Below are 10,888 nucleotides of genomic sequence, written 5' to 3'. Positions count from 1 at the left end.
AGCACTGTTGAAGCGGTCTCTCCTCTGTTAGGGTGATCAAACACTGTTCTGAACTCCCTCACAAACCCAGTGTATGCTGATAAAAACCGTGAGTTCTGTTCCCAGAGCGCCGTAGCCCAGGCGCATGCCTTACCCCGAAGCAAGTTAATAACATAAGCCACCTTGCTGGCGTCAGACGCGTACATCACGGGTCGTTGTGCAAAGACGAGCGAACACTGCATCAGAAAGTCCGCGCACGTCTCCACACAACCCCCGTACGGCTCTGGGGGACTTATGTATGCTTCAGGGGATAGTGGGGGGGTTCATTGAACGACCAGTGGAATGTTAATATCCGACACCGGGTCGGCAGGAGGAGGAGCCGCAGCAGCGCTCTGATCGCGCGCTTCCACCTGTGCGGTGAGAGCCTCCATCCTGCAATTAAGGATGACGTTTTGCTCAGACATCAAATCCAGCCGAGTGGTAAAGGCGGTGAGGATTTGCTGCAACTCACCGAGCACGCCTCCTGCAGACGCCTGTGCACCCTGCTCTTTCATTGGCTGTCCAAAAGATGGGTGACACCCCTCGGGATCCATGACGCTGGCCGAGATATCCTGTTGGGGAAAGTGTAGTGACACGGACCCACAACAGGGGGCGCAAATGAACGGTCAATAGATGAGCCAAAAAGTAACAATTTAATGTTGTGAAGGTGCACAACGAATATACAGACAATCTCAGAATCTGATAACAGTCAATCCACAAAGGTGACGTGTGGGCAGGCTCGAGGATAGAAGACGTCTGTCCTGAGAAGAGCCGGAACCACACGATGTCCACCGCCACCGAACCCGGTGAATACTGGAGCCGCCAAGTCCCGAATTCCCAGCTGATCACCGTCCCCGACTGTCGGATCTGGTACTGCTGGCGAAGAGCAAAGACAGTCAAGTGTGGGTGTGTGTACACCCCGTAACAACAACGGTGGGAATGCCACCTCCACCTCTAACACACACTCGTGCAGCGTCTGTGTAACCACTTATCTGAATCTGCAGGCTGAGAAGGTTACCTCCATAGAAGTACGATATCTCGGCGATGAGGTGGAGATGACGTCTGGGTTTTATGGAGTGAGATGATGAAGCATGAATGAGTGACAGCTGTCAGGAAATAATGAGTGACAGCTGTCACTCCCGGCTGTGTCCGTGGCGGCAGCGCCCTCTCGTGCCTGAAGCCCGCACTTCAGGCAAGGCGCCCTCTGGTGGTGGGCCAGCAGTACCTCCTCTTCTGGCGGCCCACACAACAATTTGGATGGACTCTTTCTTTCCGATTGTTCTGTCTGAGTTATTTTCATTAGTTACCTCCTCCAAACCATCAACATGTCTATTAGACCCCATTCCTCCCAGGCTGCTCAAGGAAGCCCTACCATTAATTAATGCTTCGATCTTAAATATGATCAATCTGTCTTTATTAGTTGGCTATGTACCACAGGCTTTTAAGGTGGCAGTAATTAAACCATTACTTAAAAAGCCATCACTTGACCCAGCTATCTTAGCTAATTATAGGCCAATCTCCAACCTTCCTTTTCTCTCAAAAATTCTTGAAAGGGTAGTTGTAAAACAGCTAACTGATCATCTGCAGAGGAATGGTCTATTTGAAGAGTTTCAGTCAGGGTTTAGAATTCATCATAGTACAGAAACAGCATTAGTGAAGGTTACAAATGATCTTCTTATGGCCTCAGACAGTGGACTCATCTCTGTGCTTGTTCTGTTAGACCTCAGTGCTGCTTTTGATACTGTTGACCATAAAATTTTATTACAGAGATTAGAGCATGCCATAGGTATTAAAGGCACTGCACTGCTGTGGTTTGAATCATATTTATCTAATAGATTACAATTTGTTCATGTAAATGGGGAATCTTCTTCACAGACTAAGGTTAATTATGGAGTTCCACAAGGTTCTGTGCTAGGACCAATTTTATTCACTTTATACATGCTTCCCTTAGGCAGTATTATTAGACAGCATTGCTTAAATTTTCATTGTTACGCAGATGATACTCAGCTTTATCTATCCATGAAGCCAGAGGACACACACCAATTAGCTAAACTGCAGGATTGTCTTACAGACATAAAGACATGGATGACCTCTAATTTCCTGCTTTTAAACTCAGATAAAACTGAAGTTATTGTACTTGGCCCCACAAATCTTAGAAACATGGTGTCTAACCAGATCCTTAGTCTGGATGGCATTACCCTGACCTCTAGTAATACTGTGAGAAATCTTGGAGTCATTTTTGATCAGGATATGTCATTCAAAGCGCATATTAAACAAATATGTAGGACTGCTTTTTTACATTTGCGCAATATCTCTAAAATTAGAAAGGTCTTGTCTCAGAGTGATGCTGAAAAACTAATTCATGCATTTATTTCCTCTAGGCTGGACTATTGTAATTCATTATTATCAGGTTGTCCTAAAAGTTCCCTGAAAAGCCTTCAGTTAATTCAAAATGCTGCAGCTAGAGTACTGACGGGGACTAGAAGGAGAGAGCATATCTCACCCATATTGGCCTCTCTTCATTGGCTTCCTGTTAATTCTAGAATAGAATTTAAAATTCTTCTTCTTACTTATAAGGTTTTGAATAATCAGGTCCCATCTTATCTTAGGGACCTCATAGTACCATATCACCCCAACAGAGCGCTTCGCTCTCAGACTGCAGGCTTACTTGTAGTTCCTAGGGTTTGTAAGAGTAGAATGGGAGGCAGAGCCTTCAGCTTTCAGGCTCCTCTCCCGTGGAACCAGCTCCCAATTCGGATCAGGGAGACAGACACCCTCTCTACTTTTAAGATTAGGCTTAAAACTTTCCTTTTTGCTAAAGCTTATAGTTAGGGCTGGATCAGGTGACCCTGAACCATCCCTTAGTTATGCTGCTATAGACTTAGACTGCTCGGGGGTTCCCATGATGCACTAAGTGTTTCTTTCTGTTTTTGCTCTGTATGCACCACTCTGCATTTAATCATTAGTGATTGATCTCTGCTCCCCTCCACAGCATGTCTTTTTCCTGGTTCTCTCCCTCAGCCCCAACCAGTCCCAGCAGAAGACTGCCCCTCCCTGAGCCTGGTTCTGCTGGAGGTTTCTTCCTGTTAAAAGGGAGTTTTTCCTTCCCACTGTCGCCAAGTGCTTGCTCACAGGGGGTCGTTTTGACAGTTGGGGTTTTTCCGTAATTATTGTATGGCTTTGCCTTACAATATGAAGCGCCTTGGGGCAACTGTTTGTTGTGATTTGGTGCTATATAAATGGAATTGATTTGATTTGATTTGATTATCTCAGCAAAGGAGAAGTGCTCACTATCACAGATTTAGACTGGTTTGTGAACAATATTTGAGGGACATGGTGATATTGTGTATGTGGAAAAAGTTTTAGATCTTTGAGTTCATCTCATACAAAATGGGAGCAAAACCAAAAGTGCTGCGTTTATATTTTTGTTGAGTGTATAATCCATGAAGAGAAGATGGGCATAGTTACCCTGTTGCTCCAGATGGGTCAGCGTGGTGTGGAGGGCAGCAGACACGGCATCCTCTGTTGACCTGTTGGCCTAAGCGAATTGATTTTGGTCTGAAGTGGGGGTTATGAATGACATGACATTCAAAACATTTCATCACCACCAGTCTGAGTGCAACGGGCCTGTAGTCGTCAAGGCTGGTTATAGAGGATTTCTTGGGTAGGGGGACTATGGTGGAGGTCTTCAGGCATGACGGGACAGCAGACTGTGTCAGGGACCGATTGAAGATTTTGGTGAAGATCTCAGCAAGCTGGTCTGCACAGTCTTTCAGCACCTGTCCTGATGCCGTCGGGGCCAGATGCTTTGTGTGGGTTGACACCCCTCAGTGTGCGCCTCACCTCACGCTCCCCACTGTGAAGTTACTCCCGGCTGCTGGCGGCGACGTGGCTGCTCCTGTTGTCACAGTCAAAGCATCCAATTAAAACATTTAAAACAATTTATAAAAAGTAAAACCATTTAAAATAAATTACATAATGACAAAATAAAGACACTAAAACATTCCCACCATCAAGAGTTGTAGGCTGCCAAGAAATGATAAAAGGGAGTTTTTCCTTCCCACTGTCACCAAGTGCTTGCTCACAGGGGGTCGTTTTGACAGTTGGGGTTTTTCTGTAATCATTGTATGTCTTTGCCTTGCAATATGAAGCGCTTTGGGGCAACTGTTTGTTGTGATTTGGCGCTATATAAATGAAATTGATTTGATTTGATTTGATTTTGTGTGTAGCGTCTTCATGTGGACATATTTTTTAAGAATGCCGAAGCAGATGGCATGTTGTATGCATTTTGACCCATCTACTGGATGGCAGTGTGAATAGCGCCTGCCCAAATATCACATGGTCATTGCACTGAATCACATTTAACAAACAGAATTTTCAGTTTTATAAATGTCTTTTTTACAAATGAAAAAAATGACATATTTTACAAATACACATTTATTTGTAAAAACCAACACACACGTTACAGTAACGTGTGTTGGATTTTACATATAATAAACCAACCAATCAGTGATGAGCAGAGCCTCATTTTTCCATAATGCCTTTTGGCACATGTGTGTCTTAATGTTCAAACCTTCAGAATTAGTGCATTGCTTTTAAATTAAAAGATATGTGTTATATTTTCACTTTGTAAAAATGACAGATTTTACATTAATGTAGATAGATAGATAAACTTTATTACAGACTCAAGGTCCATATAAAAGAAACAAAACACCATACATACAACAACAACAACAAAGAAAAATAAATAAATAAATAAATAAAAATAGGGACACTAAACGCCCTTGAATAAAAGACATTTATACCAGTGTTTCCAAATCTGTGACATATACCGTGTGGCACTGTAGGAAATGTTAATCAGTTTAAGAACAATCTTATTATCAGAATTATTTAAATGAGAGATGAACCCAAATGTCATTGTTCTTAAAATGGCTTGGAGAGTGTTCACACATGCCATCACAAACACTTCAGCGGCACTGGTCCATCGCGGCCTTTTTAGTAAAATTCTCAGAGTCATTATAAGCCACTTGTAGTCTCTGAAGGCTCGCTTTCTTATAGTATATCCACAGATGTGCAGTGTACAGAGGTGTACAAAATGCTTTAAACAAAGCCAGCTTCACTTCGTCGGAGCAGTAGCCAAATTTTCAAACTAATGCGTTTGCTCTGACATATAACATACGACACTGATTAAAAATATCCTCATCATCACTCAGTGTATCTGTGATCACATGACCAAGATACCTCACCTGATTACATACATTTAGTACATGACTTGCCAGAGTAAAATGGAAAAACCAAATGTTTGTCATCATTTGTTATAGCAATCATGATCATACTTTTCATATCATTATATTTTATGTCATGTTTTTCTCCATACATGGCATGTAGATACACAACCCGGATTAATTTGGTTTATGAATCAAAACCATAAGTCAAGCCTGTTTTGTCACACAGCAGCTTTATTCTCTGGATTTAATGAAGGTTTGGACTCAGGTATCTGCTGAATCAGACAAATAAAAGGTATCTCAGAATAAAATACAGGATGACAAACATTCAGGGACGAGTTTGTGGGGCCCGTCTGTCCTTAAAGACATGCTGTGTTTTTCTTCAACTCCTCTGTTGGAGTTTTTGGAACTGATGACTTTAGAGAAGGTCTGCTTCAGACTGTCACGTCTTCCTGACATATGTCCAGGTCATAAATGGAAAAACACAGATTGTTTCTAATCAGGACCAACTCTGCTCAACTCCTGGATGGAGTTCACACAAAGCAGAATGAACAGAAACGTTGGCATATTGTCTTCTTGTGGATTAAAAACATGGCTTTGGTGCTTTATTTCCGTTTTGGATCAATGTGATGAACAGTGAAGGTGAGGAGCAGAAAGATGGAAAAATAATGAAGGTGAAGTGGAATAACAGGAAGATGAGGAGAAAGGAAAAAACACAGAAAGACAAATAGAAGAGGACAAGAGAGAGCAGTGCCATCTATCTAGGTCACAGGAAGTGATGCGTACGGCCATGACGAGTTTCATTGCAGGGACCAGCAGCACCGGAGGGCGAGTGGGAAACATCGTTACCTCCAAAAACCAGCAGCTGCTCATCTCCATCCCCATCCAGGGTCATCCTGGGATTTTATTCTGGACGTACACAGGAACCCGAGGGAGAACATTTGAAACATTGAAACATTTGCTCTTCTGGCTTGTTTTCAGGCCCAGAAACACATTTTTATTTTTTCTCTTTTACAAAAGTGTTAAAACTGTCATAAAAAGTTATTTTCAGTTTTCAAAAATTCTGAATTTTCACTTCTGTTCTCACATTCAAATGAAAGGTCTTTACTTTCTGTTTTATGTAGGAGGAGGAGGAAGAGGAGGAAGAAGAGATTACTAGGAAGAAGAGGAGGAGGAACAGGAAAAGAAGGAGGAGGAGGCATAGAAGAAGGTGGAGGACGAAGGGAAGGAGAAAGTAAAAGGAGGAGGAAGAAGAAAAAGAGAAGGAATCAGAATAGGAGTATCAGGAGGAGGAGCAGCAGGAGTAATAAAGTTAATGGATGATGTCTTAAAAGGTCAAAGGTGACTTTTACACAAACAAACGTGTTTTTCAGCCGGTGACGTTGCTGATTTAGTTTAAATTCAGGATTTGTTGAGCCGTCCCTCAGCGTTATGCCGTCGCTCTCGAAGTTAATCATCTTTATGTGACATCATCTAAACCTGCCGCTGTGCCATTAAACCTCTTTATCTTCCTTCCTCTTATACGTCTGATCCAATTTTCCGCTGGCGCGTTGCACATTTATGTCTCTGTTTATTTGCACTTCACTGACTAATAACGTTTGGCTTAATTAAACTTGATGAAATTCCATCATGCAGCATAATGAAATAAGCACAGTGTGATCGCGGGTTGTCAAGGTGTGTGTGGAGCAACGGGTATATTTAGCAAAGCTGTTTTTCAGGCAAAAGATTCATCATCAGCGTGAGTAATGAGACTGTGGCTGAATGTAGCATTATTGGTAAATAATGTACAGTCTCCAGTCATGTGACATGTTCATAAACAGAAAGAGAACAGCGGCCTTTGTTCGAAGGCACTGGCAAGTTCTACCTTTAAGACTCAGGAGACTAGAGACTGCTTCAAATTTATTCCATTGATATAAATTTTTACAAATCAAAGTTCCGCTCCTGACAGTGTTGGGGTACGTCAAACTCGACAGGAGGTGATGGAGTGGAGGAAGGGCAACCCAGGTCAACATAGGGACCAACCAGAGGCAGTGGGGTGGAGGAGGCAAAGTTCCAGACAGCAACTGCAAGCAGGTGAGGGCCGACATCTTTAAATGATTTTGATGTTTCCTATTGATTGCTAAATTGTGTGACTAAATTGTGGACCAGCTGCTTCTGATGAGAGATACAGCTGTTATTAATTAGTAGATATGATAGAAAGCTTGAAGCCTGAGTCTTCCTGGTAGAATTTGTGCTACTCTACATTTCTCCTGTGCTTGGTTGAGAATGTTTGATGCCTTTCTGCACTGACTTTATTTGCTTGTTATTTTCCAGCTTCATCCCCTTGTTGGTCTACAAACATCTGGGTCTCTGCTGCAAAGTTTTTGTGAAGTCACATCAATGTCTTAGTGAAAAAAAAAAAGACTGATGGTGGCTGCAAAGCTCAAAGCAACACAGTAACCATGGCAATGATGGAGTTGTGTGGAGAGGTATGATCCAGATCTGTTGGTCTTCATACAAGACTTCCTATGTCAGCATATCCTTGGTGCCTCATGGAGCTTCTTCTGCAGGTTGACCTGGTAGTTGATGCTTGAATGCTTCTTAAACACTCATCATTCAGATGCTGATGGATTTTGTTTTTGGATTAAACTGTGTTTCCCGTTTCTCGCTGTCCTACAGCATCCTGTTTGCTGATCATTCTTTCGTCTCTGCTCCTGATGCAGGGTCATAAGGACCGTGACCGATCGATTTTAGGCTGCAGACACTGTGTCACTCTGAGCTCGTGGCTTAAGAATCGGCTCATTCGGAACAAACCGGAGCAGTCACCGTGACCTGAAGCAGCAGTTTCCTTCAACATGAAATGTGGAGAACTGAAGCAAAATATCAAACATTCAAATGTCAGCCTGGTTCATGTGACCGCAGGAAAAAACGTGCCTCCAAAGTTATCTGTTGAACATGATCAGAAATGTTTCTGCACAGTTTGATACATTCTCATGGAGGATTGTGGGAAACTCTTACTGGGTGAAGATGCTTGTGATTCATGTCTGTCCTCTGTTTACAGCAGAAGACCCGTGAAGAAACTTTGGGACACACCAGGAACACTTAGGCCAACTTTACAGACACTCATATCTGGCTTCCGTCCAACCCCCGTTGCCTGAAAATTTAGCATTCAAACGCACTGAAAGACTGCATGAGAAAACCCTCCATGCCATTAGGTGGCACTAGTCTGTGTGTGTCATTCAGAAACAGAAATGTGAATCCTATAAATTGTAAGAAACAGCGTTTGTTCCCTATTTCCGCTGCACTTCCACCAATGCCGACCCAACGTGATGAGTCAGCAAAAAAGTTGGCCAAAGTTGACGGGCACAGATGTGCAGATGGGACGGGATGGATCATGCCACCTTCCAGTGAAGCCAGATGGCTGATCGATGTCCCGGTGTGCCTCGTGCTCTATAGCAGAGGCGCTAAAAAACTCTGCTAAGTCACCCTGTGCAACTTGCTGGGTAAAGATAATATATAAAAAATTTAAAGGGGAATTGAAAATTAACATCACTCACAGGAGCTTGGTTCATATCCCTGTCAGACCGCAAAATCACAAAGGGCACTTGGGCAAAGTCCTTCATCCCCAAGGTGGTCCCAGTGTGTAGCTGAGCTCCTTGTATGGCAGCAAACTGACATTATTTTGTGTGTGTGTGTGTGTGTGTGTGTGTGTGTGTGAGTGAGTGAATGTGAGGCATCACTGTAAAGCGCCTTGAGCTTCTGATTCAGTTGGAAAAGCTCTATATACGAGGGCTGTCAATAAAGTATAGGTCCTTTTTATTTTTTTCAAAAACTATATGGATTTCATTCATATGTTTTTACGTCAGACATGCTTGAACCCTCGTGTGCATGTGTGAGTTTTTCCACGCCTGTCGGTGACGTCATTCGCCTGTGAGCACTCCTTGTGGGAGGAGTCATCCAGCCCCTCGTCGGAATTCCTTTGAGAAGTTGTTGAGAGACTGGCGCTTTGTTTGATCAAAATTTTTTCTAAACCTGTGAGACACATTGAAGTGGACACAGTTCGAAAAATTAAGCTTGTTTTCGGTGAAAATTTTAACGGCTGATGAGAGATTTTGAGGTGATACTGTCGCTTTAAGGACTTCCCACGGAGCGAGACGTCGTGCAGCGGTCCCAGGCACCATCGTCAGCCTGTTTCAAGCTGAAAACCTCCACATTTCAGGCTCTGTTGATCCAGGACGTCGTGAGAGAACAGAGAAGTTTCAGAAGAAGTCGGTTTCAGCATTTTATCCGGATATTCCACTGTTAAAGGAGATTTTTTTAATGAAAGACGTTGCGGACGGGTCCGCGCGTCAGGACGCAGCCGGCGCGGTGCGGCGGCACAGGAAAAACACCTCCGTGTTGATAACCATTTGTAAAATCCAGGCGGCTTTTGATGGCTTTCAGTGGAGTGAGTATATGAGAAATTGTTTAACAGCTGGACATGTTCCAACTTGTCCTTAAGGCTTCCAACAGAGGTGTTTTTCCTGTGGCGGAGCATCGCGGCGGCTGCGAGCCGACGCTGCAATCCGCCCGCACGTCTTTCATTAAAAAAATCTCCTTTAACAGTGGAATATCCGGATAAAATGCTGAAACCGACTTCTTCTGAAACTTCTCTGTTCTCTCACGACGTCCTGGATCAATAGAGCCTGAAATGTGGAGGTTTTCAGCTTGAAACAGGCTGACGACGGCGCCTGAGAGCGCTGCGCGACGTCTCGCTCCGTGGGAAGTCCTTAAAGCGACAGTATCACCTCAAAATCTCTCATCAGCCGTTAAAATTTTCACTGAAAACCAGCTTAATTTTTCGAACCGTGTCCACTTCGATGTGTCTCACAGGTTTAGAAAAAATTTTGATCAAACAAAGCACCAGTCTCTCCGCAACTTCTCAGACAAAGGAATTCCGACGAGGGGCTGGACGACTCCTCCCACAAGGAGTGCTCACAGGCGAATGACGTTACCGACAGGCATGAAAAAACTCACGCATGCGCACGAGGGTTCAAGCATGTCTGACGTAAAAACATATGAATGAAATCCATAGTTTTTGAAAAAAATTAAAAGGACCTATACTTTATTGACAGACCTTGTAAATACATTTAGCTCACTGTTAGCAAACATGCTAACATGCACGGGGGGGGGGGGGGGGGGGGGGGGTCCACTATGTGCTGCATGCACAACTATTAGGCAACTTTTAATGTGCAGAATATTACACATCTAAATGAAAGCTAAAAATCTTCCATCTTACTTCTTTATTTTCATTTGTTAGAGTAAATATGATAAATGAACAGATTGAAATGAACAAATAAACACTTTTGACATTTTAAACAAAGTTCTTTGACCAGTAGAAGAGCCCTTATTTTCAGTAACTGCCGTGATCCTTCCATCCATGGAGTCTGTCGGTTTCTTGTTCTGTTGACCAGCAGCAATGACAGTCTCCCAGACGCTGTTCAAAGAGGTGCATCTTTTCCCATCACTGAAAAATCTGACATTTAAGAAGGACCCACAAGTTCTCAGCAAGGTTTAAGTCGGGTGAGGAAGGGGGCGTGTCATTATTCTGTCCTCTTTGAGGACCTCGCTGGCTGAGCAGAGGAGGACTTGGATTCATGTGATTAAGCGTTCTGTCCTGCAGAAAA

The sequence above is a fragment of the Thalassophryne amazonica genome, chromosome 7 (genome assembly GCF_902500255.1).
Source record: "Thalassophryne amazonica chromosome 7, fThaAma1.1, whole genome shotgun sequence".
Taxonomy (NCBI): domain Eukaryota; kingdom Metazoa; phylum Chordata; class Actinopteri; order Batrachoidiformes; family Batrachoididae; genus Thalassophryne; species Thalassophryne amazonica.
This window is presented reverse-complemented; position numbering follows the sequence as displayed.